Source organism: Perna viridis, chromosome 12 (genome assembly GCF_037379345.1).
Source record: "Perna viridis isolate PV_CMFRI_1.1 ecotype Kerala chromosome 12, ASM3737934v1, whole genome shotgun sequence".
Taxonomy (NCBI): Eukaryota; Metazoa; Mollusca; class Bivalvia; order Mytilida; family Mytilidae; genus Perna; species Perna viridis.
The window spans coordinates 15,206,142-15,217,703 of record NC_142456.1 but is presented as its reverse complement, the minus strand read 5'-3'; the positions used below and the strand labels follow the sequence as shown (position 1 = coordinate 15,217,703).

The 11,562-nt window shown below is 38.3% G+C and overlaps 6 non-coding genes across 6 annotated transcripts; all 6 read left to right on the top strand.

Annotated features, from left to right (window-relative positions):
• Window positions 1-1,506: 1,506 nt before the first annotated feature.
• On the top strand, window positions 1,507-1,699 carry LOC148601377 (U2 spliceosomal RNA). The gene has a single exon (XR_015917479.1). It is a non-coding gene; the product is annotated as a U2 spliceosomal RNA (small nuclear RNA).
• Window positions 1,700-3,239: 1,540 nt separating this feature from the next.
• On the top strand, window positions 3,240-3,432 carry LOC148601376 (U2 spliceosomal RNA). Its single transcript, XR_015917476.1, has one exon. It is a non-coding gene; the product is annotated as a U2 spliceosomal RNA (small nuclear RNA).
• Window positions 3,433-4,974: 1,542 nt separating this feature from the next.
• Window positions 4,975-5,167, top strand: LOC148601375 (U2 spliceosomal RNA). Its single transcript, XR_015917475.1, has one exon. It is a non-coding gene; the product is annotated as a U2 spliceosomal RNA (small nuclear RNA).
• Window positions 5,168-6,707: 1,540 nt separating this feature from the next.
• LOC148601374 (U2 spliceosomal RNA) lies at window positions 6,708-6,900 on the top strand. The gene has a single exon (XR_015917474.1). It is a non-coding gene; the product is annotated as a U2 spliceosomal RNA (small nuclear RNA).
• A 1,541-nt stretch (window positions 6,901-8,441) lies between these two features.
• LOC148601373 (U2 spliceosomal RNA) lies at window positions 8,442-8,634 on the top strand. The gene has a single exon (XR_015917473.1). It is a non-coding gene; the product is annotated as a U2 spliceosomal RNA (small nuclear RNA).
• A 1,542-nt stretch (window positions 8,635-10,176) lies between these two features.
• LOC148601372 (U2 spliceosomal RNA) lies at window positions 10,177-10,369 on the top strand. The gene has a single exon (XR_015917472.1). It is a non-coding gene; the product is annotated as a U2 spliceosomal RNA (small nuclear RNA).
• The last annotated feature ends 1,193 nt before the right edge of the window (window positions 10,370-11,562 follow it).

The following is an 11,562-nucleotide window of genomic DNA, read 5'->3' as shown; positions in this document are numbered from 1 at the left end:
AGTTTTCCCTTTAAACTGCTACACAGTACACACAGCGGACACGACAGATACATAGGGTAAAAAAATAATTCTCCCGAGGAGGGACAGCAAAAAAAAAAAAAAAAAATAAAATAAAATAATAATAGGCCAAAACAAATAAAAAATAATACTAATAAAAACAGGGACCCGACCGACCTGTAAATGAGAATTATTATTTTTATTTTTTTTTATTTTATTTTTTTTATTATTACTTTTTTTATTACTATTTTATTTATTTATTATTTTATATTTGCTACCCCCCCCCCCCCAAAAAAAAAAAAAAAAAAAAAAAGAAAAAAAAAAGAAAAAGAAAAAAAGAAGTAAAAAAATTAAACTGGCACATCTTTTATATTTTGTGCAGCTTTTCTTTATTCACAGACGGACGAGACCAATAGATAACAGTGCAGACGTACGGAAGTGCAAGACGACGTTATGTCCCCTTACTTATTGTTTCGCAATTTCCCCTATCGACGAGAGTACACATGGGACGTCGCCCGCTGCTAGAAATGTAAGTAAACAAAGCTCATGCCATTTCCCCTGATATTAGGCCGGTAATTTTGTGAGGATCGAGACCTAGGCCGTCCGTGACATGCTAAACACGTTTTGCACGTGGAGCACGATTTTCTTTATTGTGTGACACGACTTTCTTATGAATATTGTCTGAAATCAATATGTAATGGTGACACTGTAAGCGTTTCCTATTATTCCAGTTATTTCCCTTTGAACGCCTTTGTTTTGTTTTGTTTTTTTTTCTTTTGACAAAAATTGAGACGCAGGATTGACACGAAGTTTTAAGGCACATTCTTCATCTAGCATCCGTAGCCCAGCGGTAAAGACGCTGAGCCAGCATGCCGGAGGTGTTGGGTTCGAGTCCCGGTCGGGGGCTTGAAAAAATTTGAAAGTATCATATTAAATGTAACTTAACTTAACTTGAATTGTAATTGCTAATTGCGAGGTCGGAATATGTTTTTGATATGTTTTGTTTTTTCTTGGATGCGAAATGCATTGAAACAGCAGGAAAAAAAAATCACAGAACCCGGCACCCTGGTCAGAGCTGGACACTGCATGCAAACGAGGACCTTTACGGACGGTTTTCGACAGAGCCGCCGAGATTGCCTCCATGCTCGTACACTTTTTCTTCCGTCATATTTAAATAGCCGAGTGACAGAAAAATCGACGATTACAGTACGTTATAGCGACACCTTGATTTAAATGCAATGTCGAATACGTATGTCAAACGTTGTCTCTCCTTTTCTAGCATTGCCTATATGTGTGATAGCAAAACTTTCCCTTTTACAAATTTCAGCAGACTTACCGACTTTCGACGAAATCGACAATGAAGCATAAATGACACCAGACAGTCCAGTGCCGCTAAGTACAGGTTTGAAGGGAAAACGGTTGGAAATTTTGCACAGAAATTGAGAGAAAAAAACCTCTTCAAGAGAGAAGTTTCCAATGAACATCTACGAGAACTTTCTGTAACTCGGCATCGCTTCTCGGCCTTTTGGCTAAGATCAAAGTGTAGTATCTGTTCTTATCAGCTTAATATCTGATACGTGCCCTATGTGGGTACTTCGATATTAAACTGATTTTTGCACCTAGGTGAGATGTTGAGTGCTTGCACCACTCTTGCCACGGGTTGGCCTGGTATTGCAGTACCTCCAGGATCGGCCCACTCTCCCTTTCGGGAGAGAATTAAATTAAATAGAAGACCAGTTTTCCCTTTAAACTGCTACACAGTACACACAGCGGACACGACAGATACATAGGGTAAAAAAATAATTCTCCCGAGGAGGGACAGCAAAAAAAAAAAAAAAAAATAAAATAAAATAATAATAGGCCAAAACAAATAAAAAATAATACTAATAAAAACAGGGACCCGACCGACCTGTAAATGAGAATTATTATTTTTATTTTTTTTTATTTTATTTTTTTTATTATTACTTTTTTTATTACTATTTTATTTATTTATTATTATATATTTGCCACCCCCCCCCCCCCAAAAAAAAAAAAAAAAAAAAAAAAGAAAAAAAAAAGAAAAAGAAAAAAAGAAGTAAAAAAATTAAACTGGCACATCTTTTATATTTTGTGCAGCTTTTCTTTATTCACAGACGGACGAGACCAATAGATAACAGTGCAGACGTACGGAAGTGCAAGACGACGTTATGTCCCCTTACTTATTGTTTCGCAATTTCCCCTATCGACGAGAGTACACATGGGACGTCGCCCGCTGCTAGAAATGTAAGTAAACAAAGCTCATGCCATTTCCCCTGATATTAGGCCGGTAATTTTGTGAGGATCGAGACCTAGGCCGTCCGTGACATGCTAAACACGTTTTGCACGTGGAGCACGATTTTCTTTATTGTGTGACACGACTTTCTTATGAATATTGTCTGAAATCAATATGTAATGGTGACACTGTAAGCGTTTCCTATTATTCCAGTTATTTCCCTTTGAACGCCTTTGTTTTGTTTTGTTTTTTTTTCTTTTGACAAAAATTGAGACGCAGGATTGACACGAAGTTTTAAGGCACATTCTTCATCTAGCATCCGTAGCCCAGCGGTAAAGACGCTGAGCCAGCATGCCGGAGGTGTTGGGTTCGAGTCCCGGTCGGGGGCTTGAAAAAATTTGAAAGTATCATATTAAATGTAACTTAACTTAACTTGAATTGTAATTGCTAATTGCGAGGTCGGAATATGTTTTTGATATGTTTTGTTTTTTCTTGGATGCGAAATGCATTGAAACAGCAGGAAAAAAAAATCACAGAACCCGGCACCCTGGTCAGAGCTGGACACTGCATGCAAACGAGGACCTTTACGGACGGTTTTCGACAGAGCCGCCGAGATTGCCTCCATGCTCGTACACTTTTTCTTCCGTCATATTTAAATAGCCGAGTGACAGAAAAATCGACGATTACAGTACGTTATAGCGACACCTTGATTTAAATGCAATGTCGAATACGTATGTCAAACGTTGTCTCTCCTTTTCTAGCATTGCCTATATGTGTGATAGCAAAACTTTCCCTTTTACAAATTTCAGCAGACTTACCGACTTTCGACGAAATCGACAATGAAGCATAAATGACACCAGACAGTCCAGTGCCGCTAAGTACAGGTTTGAAGGGAAAACGGTTGGAAATTTTGCACAGAAATTGAGAGAAAAAAACCTCTTCAAGAGAGAAGTTTCCAATGAACATCTACGAGAACTTTCTGTAACTCGGCATCGCTTCTCGGCCTTTTGGCTAAGATCAAAGTGTAGTATCTGTTCTTATCAGCTTAATATCTGATACGTGCCCTATGTGGGTACTTCGATATTAAACTGATTTTTGCACCTAGGTGAGATGTTGAGTGCTTGCACCACTCTTGCCACGGGTTGGCCTGGTATTGCAGTACCTCCAGGATCGGCCCACTCTCCCTTTCGGGAGAGAATTAAATTAAATAGAAGACCAGTTTTCCCTTTAAACTGCTACACAGTACACACAGCGGACACGACAGATACATAGGGTAAAAAAATAATTCTCCCGAGGAGGGACAGCAAAAAAAAAAAAAAAAAATAAAATAAAATAATAATAGGCCAAAACAAATAAAAAATAATACTAATAAAAACAGGGACCCGACCGACCTGTAAATGAGAATTATTATTTTTATTTTTTTTTATTTTATTTTTTTTATTATTACTTTTTTTATTACTATTTTATTTATTTATTATTTTAGATTTGCCACCCCCCCCCCCCCCCAAAAAAAAAAAAAAAAAAAAAAAAGAAAAAAAAAAGAAAAAGAAAAAAAGAAGTAAAAAAATTAAACTGGCACATCTTTTATATTTTGTGCAGCTTTTCTTTATTCACAGACGGACGAGACCAATAGATAACAGTGCAGACGTACGGAAGTGCAAGACGACGTTATGTCCCCTTACTTATTGTTTCGCAATTTCCCCTATCGACGAGAGTACACATGGGACGTCGCCCGCTGCTAGAAATGTAAGTAAACAAAGCTCATGCCATTTCCCCTGATATTAGGCCGGTAATTTTGTGAGGATCGAGACCTAGGCCGTCCGTGACATGCTAAACACGTTTTGCACGTGGAGCACGATTTTCTTTATTGTGTGACACGACTTTCTTATGAATATTGTCTGAAATCAATATGTAATGGTGACACTGTAAGCGTTTCCTATTATTCCAGTTATTTCCCTTTGAACGCCTTTGTTTTGTTTTGTTTTTTTTTCTTTTGACAAAAATTGAGACGCAGGATTGACACGAAGTTTTAAGGCACATTCTTCATCTAGCATCCGTAGCCCAGCGGTAAAGACGCTGAGCCAGCATGCCGGAGGTGTTGGGTTCGAGTCCCGGTCGGGGGCTTGAAAAAATTTGAAAGTATCATATTAAATGTAACTTAACTTAACTTGAATTGTAATTGCTAATTGCGAGGTCGGAATATGTTTTTGATATGTTTTGTTTTTTCTTGGATGCGAAATGCATTGAAACAGCAGGAAAAAAAAATCACAGAACCCGGCACCCTGGTCAGAGCTGGACACTGCATGCAAACGAGGACCTTTACGGACGGTTTTCGACAGAGCCGCCGAGATTGCCTCCATGCTCGTACACTTTTTCTTCCGTCATATTTAAATAGCCGAGTGACAGAAAAATCGACGATTACAGTACGTTATAGCGACACCTTGATTTAAATGCAATGTCGAATACGTATGTCAAACGTTGTCTCTCCTTTTCTAGCATTGCCTATATGTGTGATAGCAAAACTTTCCCTTTTACAAATTTCAGCAGACTTACCGACTTTCGACGAAATCGACAATGAAGCATAAATGACACCAGACAGTCCAGTGCCGCTAAGTACAGGTTTGAAGGGAAAACGGTTGGAAATTTTGCACAGAAATTGAGAGAAAAAAACCTCTTCAAGAGAGAAGTTTCCAATGAACATCTACGAGAACTTTCTGTAACTCGGCATCGCTTCTCGGCCTTTTGGCTAAGATCAAAGTGTAGTATCTGTTCTTATCAGCTTAATATCTGATACGTGCCCTATGTGGGTACTTCGATATTAAACTGATTTTTGCACCTAGGTGAGATGTTGAGTGCTTGCACCACTCTTGCCACGGGTTGGCCTGGTATTGCAGTACCTCCAGGATCGGCCCACTCTCCCTTTCGGGAGAGAATTAAATTAAATAGAAGACCAGTTTTCCCTTTAAACTGCTACACAGTACACACAGCGGACACGACAGATACATAGGGTAAAAAAATAATTCTCCCGAGGAGGGACAGCAAAAAAAAAAAAAAAAAATAAAATAAAATAATAATAGGCCAAAACAAATAAAAAATAATACTAATAAAAACAGGGACCCGACCGACCTGTAAATGAGAATTATTATTTTTATTTTTTTTTATTTTATTTTTTTTATTATTACTTTTTTTATTACTATTTTATTTATTTATTATTTTATATTGCCAACCCCCCCCCCCCAAAAAAAAAAAAAAAAAAAAAAAAAGAAAAAAAAAAGAAAAAGAAAAAAAGAAGTAAAAAAATTAAACTGGCACATCTTTTATATTTTGTGCAGCTTTTCTTTATTCACAGACGGACGAGACCAATAGATAACAGTGCAGACGTACGGAAGTGCAAGACGACGTTATGTCCCCTTACTTATTGTTTCGCAATTTCCCCTATCGACGAGAGTACACATGGGACGTCGCCCGCTGCTAGAAATGTAAGTAAACAAAGCTCATGCCATTTCCCCTGATATTAGGCCGGTAATTTTGTGAGGATCGAGACCTAGGCCGTCCGTGACATGCTAAACACGTTTTGCACGTGGAGCACGATTTTCTTTATTGTGTGACACGACTTTCTTATGAATATTGTCTGAAATCAATATGTAATGGTGACACTGTAAGCGTTTCCTATTATTCCAGTTATTTCCCTTTGAACGCCTTTGTTTTGTTTTGTTTTTTTTTCTTTTGACAAAAATTGAGACGCAGGATTGACACGAAGTTTTAAGGCACATTCTTCATCTAGCATCCGTAGCCCAGCGGTAAAGACGCTGAGCCAGCATGCCGGAGGTGTTGGGTTCGAGTCCCGGTCGGGGGCTTGAAAAAATTTGAAAGTATCATATTAAATGTAACTTAACTTAACTTGAATTGTAATTGCTAATTGCGAGGTCGGAATATGTTTTTGATATGTTTTGTTTTTTCTTGGATGCGAAATGCATTGAAACAGCAGGAAAAAAAAATCACAGAACCCGGCACCCTGGTCAGAGCTGGACACTGCATGCAAACGAGGACCTTTACGGACGGTTTTCGACAGAGCCGCCGAGATTGCCTCCATGCTCGTACACTTTTTCTTCCGTCATATTTAAATAGCCGAGTGACAGAAAAATCGACGATTACAGTACGTTATAGCGACACCTTGATTTAAATGCAATGTCGAATACGTATGTCAAACGTTGTCTCTCCTTTTCTAGCATTGCCTATATGTGTGATAGCAAAACTTTCCCTTTTACAAATTTCAGCAGACTTACCGACTTTCGACGAAATCGACAATGAAGCATAAATGACACCAGACAGTCCAGTGCCGCTAAGTACAGGTTTGAAGGGAAAACGGTTGGAAATTTTGCACAGAAATTGAGAGAAAAAAACCTCTTCAAGAGAGAAGTTTCCAATGAACATCTACGAGAACTTTCTGTAACTCGGCATCGCTTCTCGGCCTTTTGGCTAAGATCAAAGTGTAGTATCTGTTCTTATCAGCTTAATATCTGATACGTGCCCTATGTGGGTACTTCGATATTAAACTGATTTTTGCACCTAGGTGAGATGTTGAGTGCTTGCACCACTCTTGCCACGGGTTGGCCTGGTATTGCAGTACCTCCAGGATCGGCCCACTCTCCCTTTCGGGAGAGAATTAAATTAAATAGAAGACCAGTTTTCCCTTTAAACTGCTACACAGTACACACAGCGGACACGACAGATACATAGGGTAAAAAAATAATTCTCCCGAGGAGGGACAGCAAAAAAAAAAAAAAAAAATAAAATAAAATAATAATAGGCCAAAACAAATAAAAAATAATACTAATAAAAACAGGGACCCGACCGACCTGTAAATGAGAATTATTATTTTTATTTTTTTTTATTTTATTTTTTTTATTATTACTTTTTTTTATTACTATTTTATTTATTTATTATTTTACATTTGCAACCCCCCCCCCCCCAAAAAAAAAAAAAAAAAAAAAAAAGAAAAAAAAAAGAAAAAGAAAAAAAGAAGTAAAAAAATTAAACTGGCACATCTTTTATATTTTGTGCAGCTTTTCTTTATTCACAGACGGACGAGACCAATAGATAACAGTGCAGACGTACGGAAGTGCAAGACGACGTTATGTCCCCTTACTTATTGTTTCGCAATTTCCCCTATCGACGAGAGTACACATGGGACGTCGCCCGCTGCTAGAAATGTAAGTAAACAAAGCTCATGCCATTTCCCCTGATATTAGGCCGGTAATTTTGTGAGGATCGAGACCTAGGCCGTCCGTGACATGCTAAACACGTTTTGCACGTGGAGCACGATTTTCTTTATTGTGTGACACGACTTTCTTATGAATATTGTCTGAAATCAATATGTAATGGTGACACTGTAAGCGTTTCCTATTATTCCAGTTATTTCCCTTTGAACGCCTTTGTTTTGTTTTGTTTTTTTTTCTTTTGACAAAAATTGAGACGCAGGATTGACACGAAGTTTTAAGGCACATTCTTCATCTAGCATCCGTAGCCCAGCGGTAAAGACGCTGAGCCAGCATGCCGGAGGTGTTGGGTTCGAGTCCCGGTCGGGGGCTTGAAAAAATTTGAAAGTATCATATTAAATGTAACTTAACTTAACTTGAATTGTAATTGCTAATTGCGAGGTCGGAATATGTTTTTGATATGTTTTGTTTTTTCTTGGATGCGAAATGCATTGAAACAGCAGGAAAAAAAAATCACAGAACCCGGCACCCTGGTCAGAGCTGGACACTGCATGCAAACGAGGACCTTTACGGACGGTTTTCGACAGAGCCGCCGAGATTGCCTCCATGCTCGTACACTTTTTCTTCCGTCATATTTAAATAGCCGAGTGACAGAAAAATCGACGATTACAGTACGTTATAGCGACACCTTGATTTAAATGCAATGTCGAATACGTATGTCAAACGTTGTCTCTCCTTTTCTAGCATTGCCTATATGTGTGATAGCAAAACTTTCCCTTTTACAAATTTCAGCAGACTTACCGACTTTCGACGAAATCGACAATGAAGCATAAATGACACCAGACAGTCCAGTGCCGCTAAGTACAGGTTTGAAGGGAAAACGGTTGGAAATTTTGCACAGAAATTGAGAGAAAAAAACCTCTTCAAGAGAGAAGTTTCCAATGAACATCTACGAGAACTTTCTGTAACTCGGCATCGCTTCTCGGCCTTTTGGCTAAGATCAAAGTGTAGTATCTGTTCTTATCAGCTTAATATCTGATACGTGCCCTATGTGGGTACTTCGATATTAAACTGATTTTTGCACCTAGGTGAGATGTTGAGTGCTTGCACCACTCTTGCCACGGGTTGGCCTGGTATTGCAGTACCTCCAGGATCGGCCCACTCTCCCTTTCGGGAGAGAATTAAATTAAATAGAAGACCAGTTTTCCCTTTAAACTGCTACACAGTACACACAGCGGACACGACAGATACATAGGGTAAAAAAATAATTCTCCCGAGGAGGGACAGCAAAAAAAAAAAAAAAAAATAAAATAAAATAATAATAGGCCAAAACAAATAAAAAATAATACTAATAAAAACAGGGACCCGACCGACCTGTAAATGAGAATTATTATTTTTATTTTTTTTTATTTTATTTTTTTTATTATTACTTTTTTTTATTACTATTTTATTTATTTATTATTTTAGATTTGCAACCCCCCCCCCCCCAAAAAAAAATAAAAAAAAAAAAAAAGAAAAAAAAAAGAAAAAGAAAAAAAGAAGTAAAAAAATTAAACTGGCACATCTTTTATATTTTGTGCAGCTTTTCTTTATTCACAGACGGACGAGACCAATAGATAACAGTGCAGACGTACGGAAGTGCAAGACGACGTTATGTCCCCTTACTTATTGTTTCGCAATTTCCCCTATCGACGAGAGTACACATGGGACGTCGCCCGCTGCTAGAAATGTAAGTAAACAAAGCTCATGCCATTTCCCCTGATATTAGGCCGGTAATTTTGTGAGGATCGAGACCTAGGCCGTCCGTGACATGCTAAACACGTTTTGCACGTGGAGCACGATTTTCTTTATTGTGTGACACGACTTTCTTATGAATATTGTCTGAAATCAATATGTAATGGTGACACTGTAAGCGTTTCCTATTATTCCAGTTATTTCCCTTTGAACGCCTTTGTTTTGTTTTGTTTTTTTTTCTTTTGACAAAAATTGAGACGCAGGATTGACACGAAGTTTTAAGGCACATTCTTCATCTAGCATCCGTAGCCCAGCGGTAAAGACGCTGAGCCAGCATGCCGGAGGTGTTGGGTTCGAGTCCCGGTCGGGGGCTTGAAAAAATTTGAAAGTATCATATTAAATGTAACTTAACTTAACTTGAATTGTAATTGCTAATTGCGAGGTCGGAATATGTTTTTGATATGTTTTGTTTTTTCTTGGATGCGAAATGCATTGAAACAGCAGGAAAAAAAAATCACAGAACCCGGCACCCTGGTCAGAGCTGGACACTGCATGCAAACGAGGACCTTTACGGACGGTTTTCGACAGAGCCGCCGAGATTGCCTCCATGCTCGTACACTTTTTCTTCCGTCATATTTAAATAGCCGAGTGACAGAAAAATCGACGATTACAGTACGTTATAGCGACACCTTGATTTAAATGCAATGTCGAATACGTATGTCAAACGTTGTCTCTCCTTTTCTAGCATTGCCTATATGTGTGATAGCAAAACTTTCCCTTTTACAAATTTCAGCAGACTTACCGACTTTCGACGAAATCGACAATGAAGCATAAATGACACCAGACAGTCCAGTGCCGCTAAGTACAGGTTTGAAGGGAAAACGGTTGGAAATTTTGCACAGAAATTGAGAGAAAAAAACCTCTTCAAGAGAGAAGTTTCCAATGAACATCTACGAGAACTTTCTGTAACTCGGCATCGCTTCTCGGCCTTTTGGCTAAGATCAAAGTGTAGTATCTGTTCTTATCAGCTTAATATCTGATACGTGCCCTATGTGGGTACTTCGATATTAAACTGATTTTTGCACCTAGGTGAGATGTTGAGTGCTTGCACCACTCTTGCCACGGGTTGGCCTGGTATTGCAGTACCTCCAGGATCGGCCCACTCTCCCTTTCGGGAGAGAATTAAATTAAATAGAAGACCAGTTTTCCCTTTAAACTGCTACACAGTACACACAGCGGACACGACAGATACATAGGGTAAAAAAATAATTCTCCCGAGGAGGGACAGCAAAAAAAAAAAAAAAAAATAAAATAAAATAATAATAGGCCAAAACAAATAAAAAATAATACTAATAAAAACAGGGACCCGACCGACCTGTAAATGAGAATTATTATTTTTATTTTTTTTTATTTTATTTTTTTTATTATTACTTTTTTTATTACTATTTTATTTATTTATTATTTTTTATTTTCAACCCCCCCCCCCAAAAAAAAAAAAAAAAAAAAAAAAAAGAAAAAAAAAAGAAAAAGAAAAAAAGAAGTAAAAAAATTAAACTGGCACATCTTTTATATTTTGTGCAGCTTTTCTTTATTCACAGACGGACGAGACCAATAGATAACAGTGCAGACGTACGGAAGTGCAAGACGACGTTATGTCCCCTTACTTATTGTTTCGCAATTTCCCCTATCGACGAGAGTACACATGGGACGTCGCCCGCTGCTAGAAATGTAAGTAAACAAAGCTCATGCCATTTCCCCTGATATTAGGCCGGTAATTTTGTGAGGATCGAGACCTAGGCCGTCCGTGACATGCTAAACACGTTTTGCACGTGGAGCACGATTTTCTTTATTGTGTGACACGACTTTCTTATGAATATTGTCTGAAATCAATATGTAATGGTGACACTGTAAGCGTTTCCTATTATTCCAGTTATTTCCCTTTGAACGCCTTTGTTTTGTTTTGTTTTTTTTTCTTTTGACAAAAATTGAGACGCAGGATTGACACGAAGTTTTAAGGCACATTCTTCATCTAGCATCCGTAGCCCAGCGGTAAAGACGCTGAGCCAGCATGCCGGAGGTGTTGGGTTCGAGTCCCGGTCGGGGGCTTGAAAAAATTTGAAAGTATCATATTAAATGTAACTTAACTTAACTTGAATTGTAATTGCTAATTGCGAGGTCGGAATATGTTTTTGATATGTTTTGTTTTTTCTTGGATGCGAAATGCATTGAAACAGCAGGAAAAAAAAATCACAGAACCCGGCACCCTGGTCAGAGCTGGACACTGCATGCAAACGAGGACCTTTACGGACGGTTTTCGACAGAGCCGCCGAGATTGCCTCCATGCTCGTACACTTTTTCTTC